Raw genomic sequence first — 20942 nt, 5'->3', positions numbered from 1 at the left:
TGGAAGTCACAGAGATCCAACTGCCTCTGCCTCCGAAGTGCTAGGATTGAAGGCATGTAGCCATAAACTTCCTTTTCACTTACTGGATCAGAATGTGAGCTATAAACGTGGATATGAGGATCAGTAAGATTCTTTAGGCTCCTGGTCGTGGTAACTGGGCAGTCAGTTACCTCTGAGCCATCTCTCCAGCCCAGTTAATTCTTTTGTTGCTGCAGGAAATCATCTCCACATGCCTTGGGCTACACCTTTGTTCCTGGTACAGCACCTATAAGAGATACTCAGATGATAAAGGGGAACTAAACATGGGACAGACCTTGCTCCAAATACATTTAGAATAGATATGCATGATAATTTCCAACCATTTAAAAGCAGTATGAAATTAAGGACAAAGAGCTGCCAAACGGCTAATGTTACTACCTGTAATCTGAAGTCCAGACCAACGGATATATAAAGAAAAGTTACCTCCCCTCCCATAAAAACCTTTTGTACCTAAGTGGTTCCTAGGGTGCCAAAAATGCTGCTGCCTCTTTTTCAGTGAAAAACAATGACTCCTTGACTCATATATGTAGTTAGCCAGTTTGGGGCGCTTCAGCTGAACCTGACTGCTAGGAAAACACAAGATAACATAGCTTCTGTCCTTGAAGGAGTTAAGGTCAATGGTAAGGGATAAGTGAGTGCATCTGAAGAAGTGGGGATAAGTGAAACATCACTGCAGGTGGCCCTTGTCTACTGTAAGCAGTGGAAGCTGAAAGTCAAGGTCGAGGTCAACACTTCTCCTGCATATCCTTCCTGTACCTTTCCACCCTCCTACTATACTCTATCAAACCCAGAACCGTAATCATGCAAAGCAAGGCCTCATCACTGAGCTAAAACATAGACTATTGTACTCTTTCTTGAGGCCATGAGACTGGTATCCATAGCTCAGTCCAGGAATAAACTGTGCTGTGATTGTGTTACTGAGCTCTTGTCCTTTGCCTATCCCTCCTTTTCCTCCTGTATGAGGTCTCTGAAAAATAATGAGAAATCACAAACTGGTGGGACTGTTGTTGAGAAATTGACTCTACTGGGTTAGATTCAAGGTGTGTGAACACAGTGACAATATTGTCCTGCTTTAGTTTAACTTAGAGTTTCTGTGGTTAAAAAAAAGAAAAAAGAAAAGAAAAGAAATACCCTGACAAAAGCAACTTAGGGGAGAAAGAATTCATTCTCACTCAATTCTCAGTTACAGTCCATCAGAGCAGGAGAGTCTGGCAGGAACTTGAAGCAGCTAGTCACATGCACAGCCAAGAGCAGAGAAAATGCACGCATGCGTGCCAGTGCTCCGCTGGCTCTCGCCTATTTACTCGGTCCACGGCATAGACCATGAACAGATGCTGACCACATTTTAAAGGGTGGATCGCCCCACTTCAGCCCAATCAAAATTTCTCAGTAGGGCTGGGGAGATGACCCAGTACCCTCACTTCAGCTCATAGCCACATAACTTCTGTTCAAGGGAATCCAGTGCCCTTGGGCACCAGCACACAGGACACGTAGACATTCGTGGAGGCAAAACCCCATACATACACATAATGAAAAGTTCTTCTCAGGCCAATCCCATCCAAACCATTCCTTAGTGAATCCTTCATCCTGGGTGAGTCTACATTTGGTTAAGTTGACAAAACCAAACATCCTATGCTCTGTGTCAGTTCCCCTTTTTCTGTATTGAAGTGCAAATTTGCTCCGATCTGCCTTCTGTGGGGTTAATTTTGTACTCAGAGTCTGAAATATAGTAGGGTATATAAAGGTACACACATCAGCTGCTTTCATGTCTCTTCACTCATAGCATATGCAGAATGTTTAGAGATGTGATTTCTAAATCAGATTCAGGGTTCGTTGCCCTGAAGGAGGAGAATAATAGGGGAAAACAAAGCTATCTGTCATCCGTTCTTTATATTCCATCCAGCTGGCACTGTAAATTGAACTCAGGGCCTTCTTAGTAAAAGTGTTTAAGTAACACACATGAAGAATATACACAGTAAAACTCTGGCACCATCTCTCAGCTTCAGCAATCACCAGTTCATATTGAAGGCCATTTTGAATTTCACTTCATCTTAGTTTCAAATTTCCTATCATACCCCAAAGTAAATTCTGGACATAATATAGGAAAATCAGGTAACTTATACGAGTTTCTTTGTAAAGGTCACGTGGATCTCAGGGCCGGATCAATGCTGAGTTCTTGCTTACTAGTGCAAGAAATTTGGTTTAGTCCCCATAATTCAGTATGGGGAAGGGAAGAGAATTAAGGCTTGGAGTTTTGTTGGGTTGGGTTGGTTTACTGAGACAGAGTCTTAACATATATATATAATATATATATATATAAATATATATATATGGAGAGAGAGAGAGAAGCTGTAGCTGGACTGCCACTTCTTTCAGTAATCTACCAGCCTTTTCAAATCCCCTCTTATAGAAAATGCTTTCATTAAAATGTAGGATTGAGGGCTGGAGAGATGGTTCAGTGGTTAAGACCACTTCCTGCTTGCTCTTGCAAAGGGTCATAGTTCAGCTTCCAGTACCCATACCAGTTCACAAATGCCTGTAACTGCAGCCCCCTCTGCCCTTCAGGAGTACCCACACATGTGACATACACTCAGCACACATACATACACAGCAATAGAAAATAAATCTTTGAAAAAAAACAAAATAATGTAGCTGGGGATGGGGACAGAGGAGACACAAGTATGGAATGGGTTAAATAAAACTAAGGAGTTATGAAAACCCCTATGGAAGCTTGTTACTTTGTAAGCTAATTAAAACATAATGGTGTTTTTTTAAAAGGAGTTTGAATACAGTACCCTGTGTGGGTAGAAAATTCTTCCAAAAGACTTAAGTTATTAAGTGAAAGTCTCAGTGCCGGGTGGGGATTGCTCCCTCTCAGTTATCTTTCAGGGAGACCTTAGACTCCAAGGAACACAGGCCATTGCTATCACCCTTGGTTGCCCACCATAACAAGTCACTGTTGCTGAAGACACGGCAGACTTTGGTTGCAGAACACAGAGAAATCAAGCCCACACCCAACAGCAGGTTCCAGGTTGCTAAGGCTTCGCAGGAAGACCGCTCAAAAACATATGAGGGACATAATGCTTCGTCTGAGCTTTTCTTCTTCTTCTTAACCTTACAGGTCTCTTGCTTACACATTATGGTTTCCAGTTTTGTGGACTCCAGCAGCAACATATACATGCATGCAAAGCATCTATATACACACATACAATAAGTTTTTGTTTTTGTTTTTTTAAATAAAAGCTTAGTGCGGGGCATGGTGGCCCACGCCTTTACTCCCAGCACTCAGGAGACAGAGGCAGGCGGATTTCTGAGTTCGAGGCCAGCCTGGTCTACAAAGTGAGTTCCAGGACAGCCAGGGCTATACAGAGAAACCCTGTCTCGAGAAACAAAAAACAAAAACAAAAACAAAAAACAACAACAACAAAAAAAAAGCTTACAAGGTAATTTACTGAAGAAGTATAAAAATCCAATGTAAATGCTAAGATTTATAAATCTATTTAAAAGTCCAGTTTTACCTGTTAAATTATTTTGGTTTCAGCTACACAGAGAAACCCTGTCTCGAAAAACCAAAAAAAAAAAAAAAAAAAAAAAAAAAAAATTGGTTTCTGTTTTTTGTGTGATTTCTCTTTTTTTAAACAATAATCTCTAAGTTTCTTCTAGCATCCTTTCTTGGACAAGTTTAGACTAGATGAATTTTTTGGTCAGGCAGTTAGTTAGTAGTTATTATTTAAAAATCAATAAACTTTGATCTGGTGATTTCCTTTCTAAAAATGTAAGGCAGTTGAATACTGTCTCATTTGCTCATTTTCTTCCCTGATACTGTGACAACGCATGGCCAGGAATGTGGCAGTAGGTAGTGACTACAGCAGTAACTAAGAGCTTATGCCTTTGTCTGCAATTCGGAGGCAGAGAGAGAGAGAGAGAGAGAGAGAGAGAGAGAGAGAGAGAGAGAGCAGGTGAAAATGGCATGGACTTTTGAAATTTTGAACTTACCCCCCAGTAACACACCTCTTCCAACAAGGCCACATCCGCTAACTGTTCCCAACAGTTTGAGCAACTGAGGACCAAGCATTCAAACATAAGAGCCTATAGGGGGAATTCAGGGCCAACTGACAAGGTACCTTCAGTTACTAAAATTTGTGCAAAAGACTATTTGACTACTTAGAACAATTGTTCTCAACTTCCTAATTCTGTGACCCTTTAACGCAGTTCGTCATGTTATGGTGACTCCCAACCATAAAATTATTTTCATTGCTACTTCATAACTAACTCTTCTACTGTTATGAATCATATTGTAAATATTTTTGGAGATAGAGGGTTTCCAAAGGGATCGAGAGCCACAGGTTGAGAACCACTGACTTAAAATGTGTGTGCGTTTGCACTGTGTTACTTTGGAAAGCAAATGGATAATGTGGGCCCCACACTGGACCGTTTGGGGAGTTTGTTTGTTTGTTTGTTTGTTTGTTTTTGCAAGGATTAGTGTAATTATGGAAAATGTTGGCAGTAGTTATAGTTAAGAGGTGAGACTGCGGGCAATTTTCAGTTTTTACTTTTTTCTATTTTCTGTGATTCATATGGAGTTTGCAATTAGGAAAAACAATTATAAGAAGTACCTTAATTATAATCATTAATTATAATGATGCCTTGTTGAGTGCCACTTCCTGTATAACGTTCTTCCCAAGGGCAGCAGCTTATGAAAGAAAATACAACAGATCTTGTATGTTGAAGAGAGAGGCTCGTTATTCACTTATACTCTCGAATTTTTCCTAATCATTTAAAATAGATTATGAGAAAAAGAGTCCAGAAAGCTAAGAAAAGGCATACTAACCCAAAATTATTCTCTTCGCACAAAGATCTTTGCGGGGGGGGGGGGGTGCTAATAAAAAAATATATAATTCTATCAGTACAAAGTTGATTAAAATTTGCAAATAGGTATGCCTACTCTCTAAACTTAGCCCCAGATACACCAGAGTTTAAATACTGAACATTCTCTGCTCTGCCCTGAGTGGCATTTGGCCGTCAAATGTCGCTTCCGTACAGCGTCCCTGAGGGCCAAAGACAGGAAGCGGCAGAGAACAGGGCTGCTGACCCCGTTTTCCATCTTTCCTCATAATCTTGGCGAACCAGACAGATGGAGAGCACAGACGCTCTGTCTTCAAAACATTTACATCCAGTTTTATACATGGACGTTCCCTCCCTTCTTTTTCCTCGGTCAAATATTCTTCCATTTTACTCCACAGGAAACTTTCGTCAGCGTTTCCAACAAATCTTGAGACTGCTGCTGCAGCTAGGGTGCTGAGGCAATCTCTATATCAGGAATATATGTGCACCAGCTTCTCGTGTGTCAGGATGGCCGAGTGGTCTAAGGCGCCAGACTCAAGCTTAGCTTCCCTGTCTGGGGATTCTGGTCTCCGTATGGAGGCGTGGGTTCGAATCCCACTTCTGACACAGTACACTTTTTATCTTTCTCACTTCAGTATCGAAAAATACATATCGACTTGATCACATAGTTAAGAAATATCGAGCCACATATTCTTAAAAATTGATTTTGAAAATTTTCTAATAGGAGCAGCCGACACTAACCGTAGAAGCGGAAGCGCGGCTATGGTTTTGAGGTCGGGAGAGTGGCTCTGCGGTGCTGTCCGCCCGCTGAGGGAGACGACTGCGGACCGCGAAAAAATTGAGCGGCGGATCCTGGAGGTCTGGTCACCGAGTATCGCCTACACCGCCGCGGTTGGCCACGCGCCTAGCCCACGAGTGCCGCAACCCTGAAGCACTGCGAGCTCCACGGCGCCTCCTTGCGGGACGCGGGATAAATAATCATTTCACCGCCGTAGTCCAAAGTCCTCCTTCCAGGCCAAACGGAATCAGTGCTAACAGCTTACCCGGTTTTAGGCAAGGCTCTCTTATGAGCGCACCTGTGTCATCAACTACTCGGTAGATTTTGTTGTTGGTTTGGTTTCATACTATTCTCTGATATGTTTTCACTCAATATTTGTTGGATCGTAAGTTGAATATTGATTTCGTTTTTCCTCATATAGGTGCTATGCTGTTAATCAGTAGAATGAATACACCCTGTTTTGTCGCTGTTATAGAACGTTCAATAAAAATAGAAAATTTCTGGAAATTCGTTCCATTTGCCCTACAAAAGTTCTTACTATTTCCTTCCTTCATTCTGTCTTTTCTTCCCTCTCTCCCTCCTTTCTTTTTTTCTCCCCACCTTTCCCTTCCAACCTTATTGACTTTGGAATCCTGTATGATCTCATTCATTGCCTCCAAGAAGCTAATTTTTTTTTTTTTTTCAGAAAAAGAAACAGATCATGTAAAAGAAAGATCTTGAATTCCTTTCAGAATCCCTTCTTGAGTACACGGTTTCTTTTCTAGTGCCTATGTGTGGATTTATTCTATTTTTCTTGTGTGCTCATATTTCTAGAACAGGGCCCGATTACCTTCGGAAGAGCTTCCCCAATGTTTGTGGGATGACTAGCCCCACCCCCAACCTCCCACTTTTGAGAAATGAAGTATTTTTCAGGTGGTGGAGCGGAGGTGGAGGGTGATGCCTGTTTTTAAATCTTTTCTTCAGATACTCTCCCAAACGCTACAACTTCCCAACGTTACTTAGCTCCTAGATTAAACAAACAACAAAAACTTTGTCAGAATTTATTTCTTAGCAATTCACAAGCTCAGTTTGTTAGCTGAAGTATTCAAAGTAATTCTGATTTTCCTTTCTAAATGAAAAACACATCCCTTGCTTTAAAGATAATCAATTTTGAGCCAAATATGAGGGACCAGGGACATTGGATTCAAGTTATGCAAAAAAGTGAATTTTTACTTATAGGACATAGAAAGTAATAAACGAAGGCATTTGCCAATTTTTCCTGGTGGAGACATTAGGTAGCCCGCTTAAAACAAAGCAAGGAAATCTGCTCTGGGTTTTAGGTGCTGTCTGGCAGTGGTCTTAGCTTCTCGGTCCATGGATGCTAAGGGTCTGCTAGAAGAATGATCCAAAGGAATTACCTGATAGGCGGTTGTGGGGGGTGAGGGTGGGGGGATGAATGGAACTAAAAATTGAATCAGATAACTTGGCTCTGGATCTGCAATATTTTAACTCCACCCATGTAAAGCTCTAACTATCCATTCAGCCTGGGTCAGCAAAGGTCACTGAGGGGATAGAACTGTCAAGGCGAGGCCCAGGACTGGGTTGGACAAATGGATGGATGGATGGCCAAAAGACAGAACACAGAGTAGCTGTGTAAAGCAATGAGGACTGAACTGTATGGTATTTGTACTGGGCTGAAGCCCCAGGGGCAGCTGGGAGTTCTTGATCTTTCAGTTCCTTCATGCACATACCTAGTAGTTCAGTGAAGGTGGGTGGGGTTGTCACCATCACAATGTTATATGTCCCTCCCTTTATGGGGTCTAGGAGAGGGTCCCTTTGTTGGTTCCCAACACCCACATGTGGCTCACAACCAGTTCTGGGAGATCCAATGCCTTCTTCTGGCTTCTATGGGCACTGCACACACATAGTGCAAATATATACATGCAGGCAAAATACCCACATAAAAGAAAAATAAGCGCTTCTTAAACACAGGCACATACTGGTGACTGGGCAAGGTAGGACACACCTTTAATCTCAGAACGCTGGAGTCAATCAAGTCGTGTCTGTTGGCTCAAGGCCAGCTTGATCTGCATAGGGAGTTATACATTTGCTAGGTATACATAGAGAAATTGTCTAAAAACAAGAACACAAACAACACCAACCAAACATCGATGGCAACATCAGGTAAGTAGATTGCCACAGGACGGGAAATATTTAGTTATCTAAGGCTATCAGCTGACATTCTTAGCCTTTGGGTTGGTGGATGTGTGTTAATAGAAGCTAGAGGTTCAACTTGCATATTGCACAAAAGATACCTAATATACATGAGGATGTTAACACGTGTAAGTAGACAATAGATGGGTATTTAAAAGTATAAAGATAACCCAAGATAATTTGGCTGCCGATCCTCAATCTTCCAGCTCTTCATAGCCTTGGCAGAATTTTAATACTGGTGCCTTGTTTTTGTTCGCAACACAAAGACGTCTACAAATGTCTTCACACGTCACAAAACGTTTGTGACGCTGTTAGAAAGATACCAAGACGCTAGTAAGTCTCTGAAAGCTGTCAAGAGAGAGAAAAAAAAAAGTTAACTCTGGAGCCCTGGTGCAGGAAGCTAAAGTGAGGAGAGTCCCTAGGACCTCCAGCCTGCTAAAGAGGATCAGGAAGTCTTGCCTTGGTCGTGTAAATCGACCCCAAAATTGCTGTATCCCGTCGGGAGGAAATTAATTTTTACTCCTACTTTCGGAGCTGAAAAACCGGGAATTGCTGTCTGGTTTGGCGAGTGAGGCGAGGTGGGCTTGAGCTTCCGGGACGTAGTGGCTCCAGCACTGAACACAGGGAGGACGCCTTTATGTGCCTGCGAGGCGGACTCTGCACAGCCGAACTCATCTCAACCCTGACCTGGACCAGACTTGGTCTCTGCCATTTCTCTAGGTCCCGGAAGAGAATGTGTCACAACAAAGAACTATAAGCAAGATTTCTTCTCCACTCTTTCCCTCCCCACCCCGAAGTTAACTCGGACACACTTTATTTGGCTTTTTCTTGTCAACCTGTTGCAATACTGTTCCGTGCTGCACGTGGAGGCTGACACCTGGGAAGTTTAGGGACGGTTCCTCCTGAGTTCTAGACCAGCCTGGCTACTTTGTCTTCATACTTTTCTCTCTTCCCCTAATGTTTGTAAAACCACTGCCATACATTCTGGGTGTGTGTATGGGGGAAAGGACGGACTATGTTAATAGGAAAGTTGTTATATAAACAAGGTGAGATCAAGTTTTTGTTTGCTTGTTTGTTTGTTGTTGTTAGGGATAGACAGAAGTGAAATTTCCTGCACAAGAGATGGATGTGACATAGAGAAGAGTACGTAATTCTTTTGAAACAGGGAAGGCAAGAAAGACGCTTTGTTCAGGGAGTTGTCTATATTATATCTTATAGACTTTCTTTGCAATTAAACCAGTCTGAAAATCATTTCACAGCATTTATTTATTTATGTATTTGCTCCAGCTTCTAATAAGGTAGTTTCTTAAGTTGTTTCCTAGTTAGGATGCACTTGCTGTCTGGGTTTCCGTCATCTTTACAAGTGGTAGTTTCCTACTTTGCACATCTAAAAGAGCATCAAGGGAAAATCCTCAGCAGGAAGGGTTCAAAGCATTCCTTGTGGATCTCACTCAGAAGACCACAAAGCCAAGCCAAACTACAGCTCCACCACTCTTAAGCTCCAGAGGAAACCTATGGGATTTGTGGTCCTAAAGGTGGAGAAAGATGTATTTGGAAACAGGAAATCAGCATCATAGGAGGAAAAATTCCATACTGGGGAGACTGTTTCCTAGTCCTGCATCAAGGTGCACCGGGGCATCGAGAGGTGCCCAGATCTCTTCCACAGTAGGACTCACCGCAAGGAGCCGGTCCTGCAGCTGCTGGGGCAGTTCCTCTCAGGACCTTCAGGCCTGAGTATTTAATCTTCCGTTGGTTCTGGTGGTGTAAAATATGAAGGTTCCTGTGGATTCAGTCCCTTGTGGGGCAGATGGCCAACTTCTTGCTGTGTCCTCACATGGTGTAGAAGAGAGACCTCTCTCCTGTCTAATGGAATGTGTTGATCATGGATCCGCTACTCCCACCGCTTCTCTTAACTCAGCCTTCTTAAAGGTCTTATCTCTAATTGCCATGTTAGAGTAGTGGCCCCTGGGAAGTAGAGACAGGCAGATCTTTGCTCAAGTCAGTTTAAGGTCACATCGTGAGATCTGATCACAAAACGATCATAACTTCAATTTCCAGGGCTATGGGTGCGTCTTAAGGAGGTGCCACCTACAACCCCTGTTCCAGGGGATTTGGCACCCACTTTTGGCCATGGTGGGCACCAAGCACACATGCAGTGTACATATACACATGCAGGCAAAATACTCACATATATGAAATAAAGCTAAAATCTTTTAAAAAGCAGTAAGTGCAATTGTGTATTTGTATTTGGCAGATACTGCTATTGCTATTGAATGCCAGTAATGAACATAGCAGACAAAACTCTGCTTTCGTGGAGTTTTGGCAGGGGGGGATATAGTAGATGATGAGAGAAGGGAGTCTGTGGCTACTATCGAGTGGGCTGAGATCTGAGGTTGGAGAATTGGCAGGTTGTTTAGGGAGGATTCCTGGCTTCACCACCTTCACCACCTACACCCCACCCAGACTGCAAATTCAGCATCTGGAATACAGATCTCGGTGGGAATAATGCAGAATCCCGTGGAAGCAGCCCCCAGAGAAAAAAATTATGCTATTTCTTTCCATTTCCTTCTGTTCATAATCTCCTCCTCTCTTCTAGCCACGATCTTCTCTAACCCAGCAGTTGTAAGACTTTTAAGCATGCATAATTATCCTGGGATGGAACCAAAATTCACACTACCGAATAAATTCAGATTCTAGAGCTCTAATGTAAGGCTGTCCTAGTTAGGGTTTCTGTTGCTGTGATAAACACCATTACCAAAAACAACTAGAGAGGACAACTATTTCAGCTTCAGTCGTAGGCATCATGACGGGAAGGCAAGGCAAGGAATTGAAACAGAGGCCAGGGAGGAATGCCATATACTGCATTCTTCCCCATGCCTTGCCCAGCCTGTTCAGTGGTGGCACTGCCCACAGTGGGCTAGATCCTTCCACTGCAGCCATTAATCTAGACTTGTCTGCTTATGCTTCCTGAGTGCTGCGATGTTGGGATTAAAGGCATGTATCACTATGCCTGGCCATATTTATTATTATTATTATTATTGTAGATATGGCCTCTTAATAGCATAGAGTGTTACTGTTCATGAATCTAGAAAAATCTTCAATAAATTTAGTGCTTATTTGTGTTCCCCCATTGGAGTTTTATAGTTTCATGCATATAGATATTAAACATTTGTTAGATTTGTACTTAACAAGAGATGTTTGGAAAAAATATTCAACATCACTAGCCATCAACGAAATGCAAGTCAAAATCCAAATGATAGTGAATGTGGTGGTCCACATTTGTAACCCGGCTGCAAAAAGACTACCACAGGATTTTCAGGCTAGCCAACGTTTCAAGACCTGATCCTGTTTCAAAAACAACAAAAAGGAAAGGACAAAAAGAAGAGTAAAGTCTACAGTAAAATATCACTTCACCTCAGTAAGAAAAGTCTGTGATTGAAATGATGAGTGCTTACAAGTGCTGTCGAGGACCCAGGGAGAAGCGAGCCATACCACTGACGGGCATGCAAAGGAGCATTGTATGCAAATGAGCATTGTGGAGAACAGTGTGGAGTCCCCTCAAGAAAAAGGAGGTCAGTGGGTGGCCGTCAGCCTCCCTTGTCCACCTGTTCATGAGACTGCATCAGGAAAATCACATGACATCTGGAGTTTGAGATCATCTTGGGCAACATAGCGAGAGCCATTTCAAAAACTACATTAAACTAAAATTAGACTCAGCAATCCTCTAGCTGCATAAATTGCCAAAGGAAATGAAATCAGGATGTTGAAGAGATTGCAGCATTTGGCTACAGTAATTCATGGAAGCACCAAGTGACAAGTGGGTGAAGAAAATGTGATATATAGACATCACAGAATATTGTTCAGTCATAAAAAGACTTTGGTCTTTGTCATTTACAACAATATGGATAGGAGAAGACCCCCGCTCCTTCATCTTCTCTTCCTCTTTCTCCTCCTCCTCTTCTTCCTCTTCCTCCGTATTTACCAGTGCTGACAGGAAAACCCAAGGCCTTGCAATGTAGTAGTCAAGCTATGTCTCTAGCCAGCACCATTCTATTAAGTGAAATAAAGGCAGACATAGATAAATACCATATGACTTCACCCATGCATTGAATATAAAATATTGAATCTTGGGAATTGGCAACAGAATAGTGGTTCCTGAGTCTGGAACAATCTAGAAGATGCAAGGATGAGAAGAGTGGCCCAGTAAGCACGAAGGTGTGTTAGATCCCAGTGCAGTGGTCTAGCAGTCTGCTGATTATAGGATAGCTATAGATGAGGAATTATAATATTATCCAGAATAAAGAAGTTTGAATGTCTTCACCATAAATAAATGACAACGATTGAAGACACAGAACGTTTAAACTCATTTAAACATTACACAATGTAAAACTGACATGTTGGTTCATGCATGCAGTCCAAGAACTTGGGAGGCCAATTGTCCTACAAAATGAGACCCTATCTCAAAAAAAAAAAAAAAAAAAAAAGAAAGAAAGAAAGAAAGAAAGAAAGATAAAGAAAAGAAAGAAAGAAAGAAAGAAAGAAAGAAAGAAAGAAAGAAAGAAAGAAGAAGAAAGAAATGAAAAAGAAAAAGTATATATGAATTTGGTGCATGACTTTAATCTCAGGCCAGAGGAGGCAGAGGCAAGTAGATTTCTATGAGTTTGAGGTCTACCTAGTGAGTCCAGGATATCCTGGGCTTATCAAACCTGGGGCCCTCTGGCGGCTCAATGAACTATGTTAACTCCTTACAGAAGACTACAAACATTTTAACCTTTCATTCCCAGCCACCTCAGGTTGGTTTTGTTTGTTTGTTTCTCTGTGTAGCCCTGGCTGTCCTGGAACTCACTTTGTAGACCAGGCCTGCCTCTGCCTCCCAAGTGCTGGGATTAAAGGCGAGCGCCACCATCGCCCGGCCCTCAATGGGTTTTTTTGTTTTTGCTTTTTTGTTTTCTTTTTAATTGCTGTGGTCACAGGAAAGGAGATCCTTGAGAGTGTTTTTAAATTAAAATATAATTACATCTATTTTCCTTTCTCTCCCCTCCCTCCAAACCCTCCCATGTACTTCTCCACTCAGTACTGGACAAATCCATAGCCTCCGTTTCTTTAATTTTACACACACGCGCGCGCTTCTAAATACATAAATTACAAGCTGCTCAGTCCGTGGAATGATACTTTTATGCATATTATTTCAGGGCTAACCACTAGACATTGGATAACCAATAGGGTCACTTCCCCAAGGAAGACTATTCCTCCTGCCCTCCGCATTCCTTAGTTGACTGTAGTTCTTTGTCCAAAGTTAAGGACAGGTGAGATGTCTTCCTTCTGTGTAAGCAAGTATTTTAGAGTCCTTATTCGGGTCTTATTTAGGAAACCCTGGGCTAATTTTGCCTTTTTGTTTGTATAGTACACGGTACTCCCCACTCCCAGCCCCACCGCTCAGGTACACAGTTAAACAAGGGTTCTCTAAGCGTGAGCCAGCAGTCACGCCATAGTACAGTACCTACACGAAGGAAAATACATTTCACAGAAATGAGTACACCAATTAAGCAAGAAAAATGTAAAAGCATACCGACCACGAAGGGACTCGAACCCTCAATCTTCTGATCCGGAATCAGACGCCTTATCCATTAGGCCACGCGGCCAAGCGGTGGGGAGGGGTGAATACGTAAGAGTCAAATGAAATGTGACCAGATTATGGGGGGGGGGGGGCGGGGGGGCTTCACTATAGACATAACAAAAATTCAGCTTAACATAAAAGTTCCTAATTTGGAATCAAAATTTACAAAGACTTCTAAAATGTAGATTCGGGGAGCTGTAAGCAGGTAGGTAGCTCAATAATCCTTCGTGTGAACGCTGCTAAATTTTCTGTGACCACAGGGATGTCCAGCCAGAACTCAGGGGACCTTGTGCTGCAGAGGAGGGAGGGAGGTGGGAATGTTTGGTGGGTGGGAATCAGAAAGGATCCGCACGCAGCCGGCGAGCTTTAAAGAAAGCTTGTGTGAACTTACGAAGTTGGCATAAGACTGGAAAAAAACAGTAAACTTGCAAAGTGAGTTTAGGAAGGATGGAGAGAATGAAATCAGAGGTGGGGCAAGGGAGCCAAGAGTTCACTGTCATCCTTAAATACCAAGAGTTCAGGGCGCTTCTGGGTTACAGGTGATCCTACACCACCCCACCCCACCCACCCCCCCCCCCCGCCAAAGCAAAACAGCAATGTAAAAAACAAAGAGCGTTCTATCTTCAGATTCAAACGATCTCAAGTTATCACCTCTTTAGCTGCAGTCCCAAGTCTGTGGATTCAACACAGTGCTCCGGCATGAATTTATTTTGATCTAAGGGGCTTCCTGAGTTTGTATTTTAACTTGGACAGTTGGTTGACTCCTCTGATAACCAACCCACAGACGTCTGAGAGCCCCCTGTAACTAGACATGGGAAAATTCAGGACACACTCCACTTGTGCTGAATCCAGTAAACATACAATGGATGCCTTCCTCATTTATTATTTTGCAACTAACTTATCGATTTACTTTAAATAAATAATAAAAAATGAATGAATGAATGAATGAATGAATAAAAGACAAAGTCCCAATGTGTAACTCATGCTAGGTTATAGCTTCAATCCTCCTGCTTCTGCCTCCTAATCGAGGGTACAGGTATCATCATCACAACTTCCTCTGCTGTCAAAGGTGCTTTTGAAGACATCCGTTATTTGTGGGTGGTCACTTTAATTTCTTCCTTTGGAGAAAACTGGTTTTTGGTAGAATGTGTAAACACACAACTAAATACTCTATGATTAGGTTTATGTTAACTCAGTACAGGCTAGAGTCATCTGAGAGAAGAGAACCTCTCCTTTTTCTCTTAACCCCCATTAATTACCAGTTGATGGAGGAGTGCCCAGCCCAAGTGGTTGGTGCCATTCCCTAGACTGGTGTTTATAAGAACTCCCGGTGAGAAAGAGAGGAAGAACAAGCCAGCAAGCAGCACTTGTGCCCACCCTCTGTATCAGTTCCTACCTCCAGGTTTCTGCCCTGTTTGAGTTCCTGTCCTGACTTCCTTCAGTGATGGAGTACAGTGTGGAAGTGTAAGCCAAGTAAGCCCTTTCCTCCCAGAGCTGCTTTGGTCATGGTGTTTCATCACAGCAATGGGCAGACCAACTATCCAGAGGTTCTCAAGATAGGGGAGGTTTATGAAATATTGGCCCTTTGTAGAGTAGCCAAGTTTGATCAGAAAACAAAGTCTAATAATTCCCTCCTTTATTAACATTTAATTTTTTTCTTTAAAATATAGCCAACATATGCTAACTTTCTGAAGTCTCCTGTAACAGTAAATTGTTGATAAATGACTGGGAATTATTTGGTGAGGGCAATTCCAATGAGACTCTGACAAGCTTCTAAGGATTTATGTGTTTAACATATATGGGTGCTTTGTCTGCATGTCTGCCTGCACACCAGAAAGGGGCATCAGATCCCATGATAGACAGTTGTGAGCCTCCATGTGAATGCTGGGAATTGAACTCAGGACCTGAGTCCTCTCTCCAGCCCCCAGCTAAGACTCTAGATGAGTCCCTTAACAGAAGGAATTATCGTTCCACCTGCCTCTTTAGCATGGCTTGAGGTAGGTCCTTCTTGCTAGGGGTGATTCTTTAGCCAGGTGATTGACTGGACCCAACCAGGCGTCAGATTCCACTCTTGTGGCCAGGTATTTTTCTCTCAACAGGACTTTACTGATATTTTTACATTCTTCCTTCTGAAGGGGTAACCCTAGGAACCAGAGGAAAAATCAGAATCCCAAAACCACTTCCGGCATCTTTAGCTTCCAGCAAGTACGAGGCTGCCAAGTTGAGCAAGAACACTGCTGGCTTTTAGCCAAGAGGGAAACTGGCTGGTTACATTTCTTTGGGGTTTTTGTATCCTAGACTGCCTAGGCTATTTTGTCATCTTCTTTACCATGCCTGCTTCTGAACTAAAGGCTGCAATGAAATTGGGATGCCTACAGATCTGCCTTCCTCCAACAGACACAGGGAGTGTTACATATGGTGGGTAGGGAACCCACCCCATCAGTGAGCCTACTTAAAACCCCTCAAAAGCTCATTGGTAACAGGCAAGTTGGGAAGGAAAGGAAGTCCTTGGCTGGTACCTAAGGAAAGATGTGAGGAAGGAAAACAAAAAGCAAAAGAATTAACATTAACAAACCCTATGCAGAGAGCCAGGAGAAGCCATGACAGAGGGTATCTTTAAATATTAGAATCAAAGTTGATTAAAATCTCTAAATGGGCTCACAAGGGCGACTCCTCATTTCCCTTTGGCCTTCAAGGCTGATCTCCAGAGTGAAAACCTGAGCAGCAGTTTTAGGCACTTAGCTGTTACAGTGGCTAGAATCACAGTGATGAGCCTCCCAAATGACTCCTAGGTAGGGAGAGAATAAATTTAGCCATCATTTAATTTTTAGGTTCAAACAATTAAGACTCTATCTCTCTTGGCTGCAGGTAGCTACTGCAGTGAGCCAAGTCGCCCTGCCTTCTCTCCCTTCCTTCTTCCTTCCCTTGCTTCCCTTTCTTTCCTTCCTTCCTTCCTTCCCTTCCTTGCCTCCCTTCTTCCTTCCCTCCCTCCCTTCTTTCTTTCTTTTTTTTAATTAGATATTTTCCTCAATTACATTTCCAATGCTATCCAAAAAGTCCCCAATACTCTCCCCCCCCCAGTCCCCCACCCACCCACCCCCACCCCTTGGCCCTGGCATTCCCCTGTACTGGGGCATATAAAGTTGGCAAGTCCAATGGGCCTCTCTTTCCAGTGATGGCCGACTAGGCTTTCTTTTGATACATATGCAGCTAGAGTCAAGAGCTCTGGGGTACTGGTTAGTTCATAATAATGTTCCACCTATGGGGTTGCAGTTCCCTTTAGCTCCTTGGGTACTTTCTCTAGCTCCTCCATTGGGGGCCCTGTGATCCATCCACTAGCTGACTGTGAGCATCCACTTCTGTGTTTGCTAGGCCCCCCTCCCTTCTTTCTTCCTCTCCTTCCTTCCTTCCCTCCTTTCTTCCCTCCTTCCCTTGCTTCCCTTCCCTCTGAAATTCTGGAAAATAATTCTTTTGGTGTCTCACAAAGAAACACATGGGGAAAACAAAAGCAATTCAGAAGGGCAGTTCCTCTTTCTTTCTTTCTTTTTCTGTTTTTCTGAGACCCGGTTTCTCTGTGTAGCCCTAGATGTCCTGGAATTCACTTTGTAGACCAGGCTAGCCCCGAACTCAGAAATCCACCTGCCTCTGCCTCCCAAGTGCTGGGATTAAAGGCGAGCGCCACCACCACCGGGCCAATTCCTTTTTCTAAAGAAGAGTGTACACAAACCAGAGGAGCAAGCACACAGGGTGGAAAATTCACTTTGTTCTCAGTAGTGGCAGCTGTGTTTCAATGCAGAGAGCTTGGCCTCACAAACTGATACAATTAGGTAACTGATAATCTGTGTGATTGTATAGCCAATTGATAGTCTTTATTTCAAAGGTCTGGTGTACACCCAGGTATTCAGAGACCTAGGTGTAACCTCTAGTGTCCAAAAAACAGGGGTTTTGAGGGCAGAAACTTGGCAGCTGCTGGAGGTTAGGGTAGCTTTTGTGTAAGCAAGCTGTTTGACAAATGCCAAGAGAGGGAGGTTCAAACAAGCAGACAATTTAACAGAAGCTATAAGTTAGCTAGGACATCCTGACCTTGGGTTCCCCGAACAGAGTTGAGTAATTTTTCATAGGATTTTCCATTAAGGAGATTAAATTCTCATTAAACCGGAAATGGCCACAGCAAGAATAAAAAAGATGGAGATGCCTTTGTACTCTTACCCTGTCATGGGAGAGTTGGGGACTGGTAGTTAGAGCTGTCCGTAGCTATGCACTCAGAGTCAATCAGGCTGTTTTCTGGCTGGTATTGATCTCAGATCTGCTTCTGCAAGGTGTTCTGGGAGACTTCTCTACTGCTTGGTAACCCACTTCCTATGAAAGAGTTTTGGAATACAGTGAAGTCTCATCACATTCTTTTTTTCATTTTCTGGGATTTATTACTCAGGTAGGATATTTCAGAATCTTCTTTTATCACCAGAAACTTGCTAGAACTGCAAGACTTTAGGGCCCACGCAACTCAACTGAAGCAGAAAATCTGGTCCTAACGCATGTCAGCAGAGAGAGCTTCCTGCTGATTCCAGTGCTACTACACTTGGTGAGAGATGGACTGGAAGGAGCAGTTTTCTGATTTCACCCTTTAGAGAGTATGACATAGGGAGATCAGTCATTTTTGTACTGAGTTCTAAGGACCCACTCTCCATTCTTCCTACTGCGTCGGCGTGGTCCGTCTTAATTGTCAACAGAGTGTAGATTCCTGCTGTTGGACTACCCAGCCAAGGTCGTGTAGGCCAATCCAATAAATTTTCTCTTATAATATATACATCCTATTGTTTCTCTTCCGCCAGAGGACCCTGTCTAATAAACACTCTTGCTTTTCCTTCTGCTCTCAGGTCCAGGTCTCCCTCTTTCTTTCCGGTCTTTCTCATCTCCTGTTTTTTCCCCCAAGATCCTCGTTTATTTCATTGAATTATATCCTCAGTCCCATTTCGAGTATTGTGTCAAGGCTGAGCGAGAGGCAGAGAGCGCTCATGCTTCCACCAAGGAGTGGAGGAGCTCCAGGACTCTGACACTGCTGGGCAAAGAGGTTTTTTGTTTGTTTGTTTGTTTGTTTTTGTTTTTGAGACTTCCTGCGGGAAGTTGCGGGGCGGGGGCGAGGAGGGGTCAGTGCCTTGAGCTGGAGCCGCCCAGCTGCTTCTCGGGGTCTATAAGAGCCCACACCCAGCTGCCCCACCAGTGCACAGCTCTCCCGCCGGTTTGCTTTGTTCTTTTCATCCTCCAGCATCACACTGCGGTGTCTGCCACCTTCCACATCAGAGATCACCATCCAGCCAGCCCCCTCTCTGGAGCAGCATGGGAGATTACCTGTTACCCGCCCCACCGGGACACCGATCCAGACTTTTCAGATCACCTTATTATCTTTTTCTTTGACTAGCTTGTCTTCCACACCGTATCTGAGGCACCGTATTCAACATACATCATAAATGACAAAGCACCTGACAGCTGGAGTGGCGACATTCAGTCATAGCAATATTTTGTGAAAAAGTGGTACGTGAGGGGGTGTAGCTCAGTGGTAGAGCGCGTGCTTAGCATGCACGAGGCCCCGGGTTCAATCCCCGGCACCTCCAGTTTTCAAGGTGTAGCACTGTGGTGGTAGCTTCCTTTTTTCCAATTATAGAGCACCTTTTATTGGTTTCAATCCACTCTTACAGAAACTGAGAGAGACCAAGGGAGACAAAGTCCGTCTACTCTGTCCTGTGTTTTTCTATCGAGGCATTTCGATCCAAACATAGCATGGCCAAGTGCCCTGATACAGAAAAACAAAGAGGTCGGATGCTGGGGCCAGGCAGGAAATAGGAAAGACTGGAGATGGAGGAATGGAGGGAGGGAAGAAAGAGCGCGGTGGCAAATCCGAAACTTTCCAATTTTCCCACCCCTCCCATGGTAACTTCCCCTTCGTTGGTCCTCCACCCGGTTCTGTCATCTTTCATTTCTGTGTTTTATGTGCATTCAAGGAACTTTTAAAAGTATAATGCTATGTTTGAATACAGATAAAGTTCTTCGTGTGTTAAATAACTTTAATTAAATAATTTTAATTAAGCCTCTGGGTCTGACTGGCTTGTACTAGGACTTCAGATTATTTAAAGCCCGAGTTAATGAAGGGAATCGGAAAACACACACACCTTCCTTCACTCCCTATTTGCTTCCACCTCACATTTTGAAGGGCCTCATATATGTGTGAGTCCTTCACGACACACTTGCTAACATCAAGCACAACACTGACAAAGAACCTGGGCTACCTTACCTGTCTGGATGACGGACGGCAACATTTAAGGCATGGGCTGCCCTCAGGACCGAGCCTCCGAAGAGTTTCGAATTGGCTCTGGAACGCTGACCTGGGAAGGCTGCCCTGGACTGCTTCGGCAGGTAGTTGTAGGAGCTTAAACAAAGATCTGCACTCCATGCCCAGGAATGGATGTTAATGTAATTTTACAGGGGTTTTCTGGGTAGCCCTAGCTGTCCTTGAACTCGCTCTTCAGACTGGTCTCGAACTTGGAGATCCAGGAGCCACCACCGCCCAACTTTTTTTTTTTTTTAATGAATGAATTTATTTTTTTTATAAGATAGGGTTTTTGCTATGTAGTCCTGGCTGTCCTGGAATTTACTGTGTAGACGAAGCTGACTTCAAACCATAGATATTTATTCAGTGTTGTAGGGAACGTTCCTTGGAATTGCTGCACTCCTTCCCAATTGAAACATTTGCTCCAGGCAGAAGAAAGAGGAGTCCCAGGAGAATGGGAACTTAAAAGATCCTTGAGGTCCCTTACATGGCAGTTAAAAAAAAAAAAAAGAATCAATTGCAGACGGTTGAGACTCCAATCAGCCAAACTAAGGACTTGAGAGAAGGCTCAAACTTTGCAGGTACCTACGGCTCTTTCAGAGGATCCAAGCTGCCTGTAACTCCAACTCTAGGGACATCAGTCGCCTTTGGCTGACTTCCCTACTCATGTACACACGTATACATATATGCATAATTTTAAAAATGTTTTAAGAAAAGGAATTTATTTTTATTTTGTCGTTATTTATTTAAAAATATTTGTATCTTCTTTGTTGTTGTTATTTTTGTTTTTGCTTTGGTCTGTCGAGACAGGGTTTTCCAGTGTAGCCCTGGCTGTTCTGGAACTGGCTGACTTTGACCTCTAAGAATTCAAAGTACTCAAACAGTATTAACTTTATGTGATTGTCTTTAAGCCCAGCATTCAGAAAGTAGAGGCAGATGGATCTTTTATAAATTCATGGTCAGCCTGTTCCACATATCAAAATCCAGGCTAGCCAAGGTCATATAGTCAGAGCCTAAAACAAACAAAATCAACATTTTCAACCAGGTGTGATATCAAACTTCCAGTCCTCGTACTTGGAAGATGGAGGCTAGGATCATCTTCAGCTACATACTGAGTGTACAACCAATCTGAGTTACAAAAGTCC

At 43.2% G+C, this 20942-nt stretch overlaps 3 non-coding genes across 3 annotated transcripts; 2 read left to right on the top strand and 1 right to left on the bottom strand.

The window, feature by feature from the left end:
* Window positions 1-5385: 5385 nt before the first annotated feature.
* Trnal-caa (transfer RNA leucine (anticodon CAA)) lies at window positions 5386-5490 on the top strand. The gene is made up of 2 exons: window positions 5386-5423; window positions 5445-5490. It is a non-coding gene; the product is annotated as a tRNA-Leu (tRNA).
* A 7934-nt stretch (window positions 5491-13424) lies between these two features.
* Window positions 13425-13497, bottom strand: Trnar-ccg (transfer RNA arginine (anticodon CCG)). Its single transcript has one exon. It is a non-coding gene; the product is annotated as a tRNA-Arg (tRNA).
* A 5515-nt stretch (window positions 13498-19012) lies between these two features.
* Window positions 19013-19084, top strand: Trnaa-agc (transfer RNA alanine (anticodon AGC)). Its single transcript has one exon. It is a non-coding gene; the product is annotated as a tRNA-Ala (tRNA).
* The last annotated feature ends 1858 nt before the right edge of the window (window positions 19085-20942 follow it).

Source organism: Mus caroli, unplaced genomic scaffold (assembly GCF_978045245.1).
Source record: "Mus caroli unplaced genomic scaffold, Mus_caroli_1 scaffold_15, whole genome shotgun sequence".
Classification (NCBI taxonomy): domain Eukaryota; kingdom Metazoa; phylum Chordata; class Mammalia; order Rodentia; family Muridae; genus Mus; species Mus caroli.
The sequence above is the reverse complement of the archived record's forward strand: the minus strand, read 5'-3'. Positions and strand labels throughout refer to the sequence as shown.